The sequence below is a fragment of the Neltuma alba genome, unplaced genomic scaffold, assembly GCF_004799145.2.
Source record: "Neltuma alba isolate B1F8T4 unplaced genomic scaffold, ASM479914v2 tig00000857_pilon, whole genome shotgun sequence".
NCBI classification, from domain to species: domain Eukaryota; kingdom Viridiplantae; phylum Streptophyta; class Magnoliopsida; order Fabales; family Fabaceae; genus Neltuma; species Neltuma alba.
Genome location: NW_021632224.1, coordinates 63058 through 70694, shown reverse-complemented (window position 1 = coordinate 70694; position 7637 = coordinate 63058). Strand labels below are relative to the sequence as shown.

The window sequence follows — 7637 nt, the reverse complement described above, 5'->3', positions numbered from 1 at the left end:
TTGCATGCAACGGAGTTTGAGTTTGAACCGAATTTAAATGTTAATTTCTAAAATCATGCAAAGTTCTTTCTACTATGGTAGTTTGTTTGTAACAGCTTTCCTTTTCTACCATAGTAGTGATTTTATGATGAGTTTATAATGTTTTGAGGTTAAGGGTTTTACAATTTTTTACTTCTTTTAAAACAGCCGTAAATAATACCATTATTCTCTCTGTTCGAAATAGAAGTAAAAAGGGGGGTACTTTTTATGTCCCTTCTTTTCATGTCCCCCGCAAAACAGAAGTAAAAAGTCATACAAAACAGAAGTAAAAAGTCTTCATTGTAGTAATGCATAATGAATTCAAAGAGGTTTTATTATTATTAGCCTTTATAATTACAAAACGAAATCTATCACTTTGGTATGGGAGAGGGGAGGAGGTAGGAGGGATTTTACTTCCCTCCCCTTGTTTGGATTGCTAAAATCTTTTGAAATCCCCCTTCCCAAATTAGGGAGAATTAATTTTTAATATCCCCATGTTATCTTTTTTATCTTACATGACGTGAAAAAGAGATGGTAATTGTTGCACCTTTATTAGATCACATATCAACTCATTAAAATCCTTCCCCTCCTATTTCCACTCATCAATCCGGACAAAATAATATTAAAACTCCTCTTCTCTTTTTTCTTCCTTTCCCTTCATTAAAATCCCTTTCTTCCCCTCTCTGTTTTTGAGCCCAATACACCCTTAAGACAGTGGTGCTCATAATTTAATAAAAGACTTACATCATTTTACTCATTGAAGAATCAAAACCTGTGATTTGAAATTTAAAAGACAAAGACCGAAATTTGTTAAACTTGAAAGAACACAGATTTAACCCTTAAAATATTAAATATATAAAATAAATTTTATCCTAAAACAAAAAATAAATTTTTGAGGGGATGGCCGAATACTCTCCAAGTAGTAAATGGTGGGCATGGGACAGAGATTATTTCAGGTTTAATCAACACACTATAGCCCTTCATAAAACATTAATTTAACGCCCTCTATCTCCAGGGCTATTTCAGGTTCCATCAAACCTATTAGATTCCAATTAATTCGAATTAAGTAGGTCCACATAAGGATGATAAAATATCTGCCCTCAGATTTTTTTTGTTTTTTGGATTAATACAAATAATTCAAGGGAGAATTATTATGAATTCCTAAGAAAAGAACAAAATTACCCAAATATCTTAATGACAAGTGAATAGTTATCATTTTCTACATTAAAACTTGTCATTATATGCTAGCTGCTTTGTATCATAGAGACTTGTTAACAATTACTAACTCCGATCCTTAATGTAAGATCTTGTTTAACTTTTATTTTGATCCTAAATATAAGACCCTAATCTATTTTGTCTCTCATATTTATTCATTTTTTTCTCTAAGATAGTCCTTCTAATAATAATAGTTCTAGCTAATAAACTTGATTGGTAAGGATATTTTAGGAAAGATAGCACATATTTATTATAAATAACTAAATTAACTTGTTTTCTTAATCTATTCAAATTAGTCAATTAGTTTTTATATTTAGGACTGAAGGTAGTGTATTTGTTTCTCGAGACTTCATGACAGTTTCCTTACTTGTAATTCGGTGTGTTTACTTGGAAAGTCACCGATGAAGAAGTCGTCTGAATGAGACAGCTTTTAATTCAAGGAATGTGCATGCAAAGTTGGAAAACACTTCCTTCGACCTTATCGCAGTGTTTGAATTATGACACTAACAGACTGATATGGTTTCTTTCACTCGGTCTTCTGTTGACTCGGACGGACAATGATGCCTCTAAAGAGTTGGCTCGTAATGATTCACGAAACGTTTCAGTGGCTCGCAATAACTCGTAATTGACTCGGAAGGCGATATCTCTGAGGGTTGTACATGCAGGCAGATATTTTATATTTTATATGCATACATACATACACACACACACACACACACATATATATATATATTCGCACAAGCAAGTAGATGTTTCTAAAACCTCCTGGTACCTATTTATCAAATTTAAATACATTAAAAAAATTAATTAATTAATTATGACAAATATAACTTGATTTCCCTCAAATACTCCTATGTAACATTATATTATGTATCAATTTATAAATAAATTAGATAAATTAATTTGAAAAAATTTGATCAATATGATAGATAAAATAGATTAAAGTCTTGCATTTAAAACAAACTAACTCATCAGCTATTTCCTACATTTATGACCAAAGGATTAAATATGGGAGACAAAATTATTTAAAATTTTATATTTATGACTAAATCTATTTTTCAACTAACTTTTATATTAATAATCAGATGCTATATATTTTTTCTTAAAGAAGCAAATAGCATAGTCTTGGGTGTGCACATTGATGATTGGATGTGAAATCTCAAATGGCTATCAATACTTGGCCTCCCATGCGTAAACTCCAATGTCGATGAATAATTTGTCTTTTTTGGAAAAATTTAATTAACAATATTTATAATTTATGTGAATAAGAGTTAGTTTAGTTGGTAAAGAGTAACCTCATAATTCACAAAATCATGAGTTCAAACTAAATGCCTATGTAAGGACTTTGTTAGTAAGCAATCTATGAGTATCTCTATAAGTATTCTTTCAACCTGTAAGTATGCCCTAACCCTAGTCAGCACATGAAACCAACTCCCCTAAACCTTCTCTTACTAAAAAAATAAATAGTGATTGACCTTTCTGTATTGATAAGTTTTACCTTCCATTTTTTCAATTACATAGATCTAAAAATCACGTAATGCAGGAGAAAAGTAAGAAAGCTACTCCTCACCTTTTGTACAAGGAGTATCATCAGCTACAATTTGTATACCATTAGTAATGGAAGTTCTGAGAACGAGGATAGCTATGAGGCTGATTTTCATATACAAAATATTATTCTTCAATTACTGCTTCTTGTTTTGTGCAGCTTTTTCTTCTGACGCCATAACCATTGGCAAACCCATTAACGATAATGGAGAGCTTGTTGTTTCTGAAGGAAGAAAATTTGCTCTTGGCTTCTTCTCTCCAGGCAAATCTGCCTTTCGCTTTGTTGGAATCTGGTACTATAACTTGCCAAAGCAAACTGTTGTTTGGGTTGCCAATAGAGATAATCCCATAAATGACTCTTCTGGAGTTCTCTTCCTCAACCCAAATAATGGAAATCTCGTCCTCCGCCAGAACTCTACCAACTTGCCCATTTGGTCCTCGAATGTTTCTGTCCCTGTTCCAAGTAATACAGTTATGGCTCAGCTCACTGATTTAGGGAATCTCGTTCTGATTCAAAATAATGACTCCAAAAATGTGTTGTGGCAAAGCTTTGATCATCTCACTGACACCCTTCTTCCTTATGCCAAACTGGGCTTCAACAAAAGAACTGGTCAGAACTGGTTGTTGCAGTCATGGAAGACAGAAGATGATCCAGGAACAGGAAGTATCTCACTGAGGTTCAACACATCTGGGAAAGATCAAGTTTTTCTATGCAATAAAAAAGTTCCATTGTGGCGAGGTGGGTTCTTCAATGGCGAAATATTTGTGGGTGTGCCATCTATGAGAAGAGAAATGTCATATGCTATCAATTTCATTATCACAGACGATGATAATTCCGCCGGATTCACATATCACGCCGTCGATCCCACCGCCATCTTCCGGATCTCAGTTGTTCCGACGGGATACATGCAAACACATAAATGGGATCATGACATAAATGATTGGAAGCCATATGGGTCATACCCAGAAACCAACTGTGAAACCTATGGAACTTGTGGAGCCAATAGCAAGTGTGATTGTTCCAACTATGATTACAACAAGTGTTTTTGCCTACCGGGGTTTGAACCTAGTAGCCCTAATGAGTGGTACATGAACGATGAATCAGCTGGTTGTGTGAGGAAGAAAGGACCATCTTTGTGTGGGAATAATGGAGAAGGCTTCATTAAAGTAGACGGTGTGAAGATTCCAGATACTTCCATAGCCAATTTTCAGAAAGGTTTGAGAATGGAGGATTGTGAACAAGAGTGCTTGAGAAATTGTTCTTGTAATGGCTATGCGGCTTCAGATGTGAGAAATGGAGGAAGTGGGTGCTTGACTTGGCATGGAGATTTGCTGGACACCATGGTATTAAGTGAAGAAGGCCATAATTTATATGTTCGTGTTGATGCTGTTGAACTTGGTATGCATATGTTTGTGTTTATATTTCTTTTACCGGTTTTAATTTCTTTTTCCTTTGTCTTAAAGACCACTTTGTTTCCATTTAATTTTCTCAGCAAATTATGCCAAGAAATCAAAAGGAACGCTTCCAAAGTCTGGGATGGTGGGAATTCCAGTAGCTACTTTCGCTGTGATTGTTCTTCTAATTGCCGTGTGTGCTTATTGCTTTCGGATAAGGAAAATAAGAGGTGACTACTTCTTTCATTTATGGAAGAATTACAACGACTTCTCAAAAAAAAAAAAATTACAAAACAAATTCTAAATATGATCATTTTTTGTTTTAAAATTTGTCATTATAGGCTACTTAGCCGGTTACTCAGACTTTTTTGTAATTATTTTTCTCCTTTAAGACTTCATTGTAATTTGCTCTTTATTTATATACTTTAATTCACTCTTCATTTATATACTTTCTCTGGGACAAGTTATGTTTCAATAAAATAATTATCTCCAGTGAATTTAGAGAAATGATGAAAGGGAAAATGGCTAGAGAACAAATAATATATAAGAGAATTACAATAAAGCTGAAAAAAAAAATAATTACCAATAAATCTTAATGACAAGTAAGTAGTTGTTATTTCCTACCATGAAACTTGTCATTACAAACCCATAACATATTGGCCTGATGGATCCAAAAAAAGAGCAAATTATTGACAATTACTTCTGATAATTTTTTTCCGGTAAATATTGATTCAAAATGTAAATTCATGAGTTTAAATTGTAAATAAAGCGTTTAATTTTCAAATATAACTCTATATATTTGCAACTGGGTTCCTTTCTGCAATGGTTTTGAATCGATACTTGTAACTCATTTTTTAGATTTCTTTCTTCTTCTTCTTTTTTTGGATCTACCTATCATTAATTTAATCTTTTGCAACTCATCCCTTTTTCCTTTGACCCCACGAAACTAATTAAGATACATGGATGTATGAATGTATGCTGACGTCGGATAAGCAAATGGTTTTTTTTTCCCTCCTGTGGCTAATTTTTTTTTTTTAGCTGATATCGAAGGCATTGGTTTTTGGGTATCTTTTGTTTCTGCTGTTAATATTATTCAAATTTTCTTAGTGTTATTCCAACCTCTCCTTTTTGCCATGTTTAGGTGGTGAAATAACTGAAGAACAAATGAAAGTAGACTCTCCAACAGAAGAGCAGTACCATGATGAAAATAGAGCACAACCAAGCTTACCATGTTTCAGCATTAAAACCATAATGGTTGCAACAAATAAATTCTCCAATGAGAACCGATTGGGGCAAGGTGGATTTGGTTCTGTATACAAGGTAAGTTAAATATTTTAAAATGAAAATATTCCTGTGCACTCTTGTACACACAATCTAATCACCAAAAAATTTATTGAGTTGTTAATATGTCATGACCTGTTCTCGGTTTTTGCATCGCATCTTGTCATTTCCAATTCGCCTTGCTGCTCATTTATTGGAAGATTTCTTTAATGATTAATTGCTTATCTGGATTGTGATTACCTTTTAATTTTCAGGGCTCATTATTTAATGGACAAGAGATAGCAGTGAAAAGATTGTCTCAAAGTTCTAGACAAGGAACTCAAGAGTTCAAGAATGAAATTAAAGTGATTGGAAGATTACAACACAGGAATCTTGTAAAGTTGCTTGGTTATTGCATTCATAAGAAAGAAAGGATGCTGATATATGAATACCTACCCAACAAAAGCTTGGACTTCTTTCTCTTTGGTGCGTGTTCTTCTCCTTCTCTTTTCTTTAGACTAGTATTGCTTTCAGATATTACACTTTCATGAACATACCTCAATAAATTAGAGAAGAGGCAACATGCATATTACTTTATTAGTTTGTCATTTCATTATATTTGGTGTCTAGCCATGATTTTTCACATATCATAAACATTGTCAATAAAGAATTTTTTTTTTTGGGAAAAAAAAACTAAGGTCATACTTCGAAACGGCTCAAAGCATTTGTGTTCGGCATGTATCAAGGATGAAAACAAGGAACAGAACTAGAAAGAAAAGAATTTGCTGCAATGTTGATTATTTTGCTTGTCTTCTTGCTGATTTTGTAATTTTTGCTCACTTTTTAAGGATTTTCCATTTGACCCATAATACAAAATATGTCTCTCATTTGGTCCTATAAAATGAAATTTTCCCTATTTAACTTGTATGTGTTTGATATATCAAGATAAGGTTTCCAACGTTTTCAACGTTAACAAGCTATTAAGGTTCATTGCAGATAGGGATAGAAGATCATCACTAGATTGGGATACACGTTTTCACATCATCATTGGAATTGCTCGAGGCATTCTCTATCTTCATCAAGATTCAAGGTTGAAAATAATCCATAGAGATCTTAAAGCTAGCAATGTCCTTTTAGACCTCGCAATGAATCCCAAAATTTCAGATTTTGGAATGGCTAAAATATTTGGAGAGGATCAAATCCAAGCAAATACAAAACGAATTGTTGGGACATAGTAAGAACAAAAGTCTTACGCATACTTTTAATAAAATCACCAACTCAGTCCAATAACAATCTCATGTTATAACTATGTTTCTTATTGCAGTGGCTATATGTCTCCAGAATATGCAATGGAAGGACAATATTCAACAAAGTCTGATGTTTTCAGCTTTGGGATTCTGTTGATAGAGATTATTTGTGGAAAAAGAAATACAGATCACGATAAAGAAAAATCATCTGTAAATTTAATTGGATATGTAAGACTAAAGATAAAAGAGGATGAAATTCAAATAATCATTGATCCGTTTCATTTCCTCTCATTTAATTTGAAAGCCCTAGAAATATTGGCTTCAAAATTTTGATGGGTATTTTTTTTCCCCAAATAATGAAATGATATTGCAATTTTTTTGGTAGGTGTGGGAGATGTGGAGAGAAGAAAAATCCTTGGACATAGTGGATCCAATACTTGGTGAAGCATATCCAATTGACCTAGCCCGAAGATGTATACATATTGGGCTGTTGTGTGCGCAAGAAAATGCCTCCTATAGGCCTTCCATGTCAGAAGTAATCTACATGCTTGGCAATGAAGTGTCCCTCCCCTCACCTCGAAGACCTGCATTCCTATTCAATTCTAATGCAGAGCTTTCAGAATCTTCAACATCTAAAGATCCTTCTGTGAACGAAATTACTGGTACGACAATCAGTGCTAGATAAACATGGCATATGACAGGGAAGCATTTTATGATCCTAGGTCTTGCTATACTTATTATCCTTAATTTTGTATCAACATGTGTAGTTTACAAATGTTTACATATTAGCCACAACACTTCTGATTCCCAAAAAAGGAAACCATATTAGAATGTCAATATGCGTCCTTTATCTCCGACTATCCCGTCATGGGCAGCAATCAGTAGGTTCTCGAGTTTGCCAGTGACGCCGATGGTGGCGACTAAGAAGTGTTCTGTATATTTTAAGTAAATATCCTA

At 33.6% G+C, this 7637-nt stretch overlaps 1 pseudogene; it reads left to right on the top strand.

The window, feature by feature from the left end:
* Positions 1–2850: 2850 nt before the first annotated feature.
* On the top strand, positions 2851–7330 carry LOC114746972 (G-type lectin S-receptor-like serine/threonine-protein kinase At1g11410; annotated as a pseudogene).
* Positions 7331–7637: the final 307 nt, after the last annotated feature.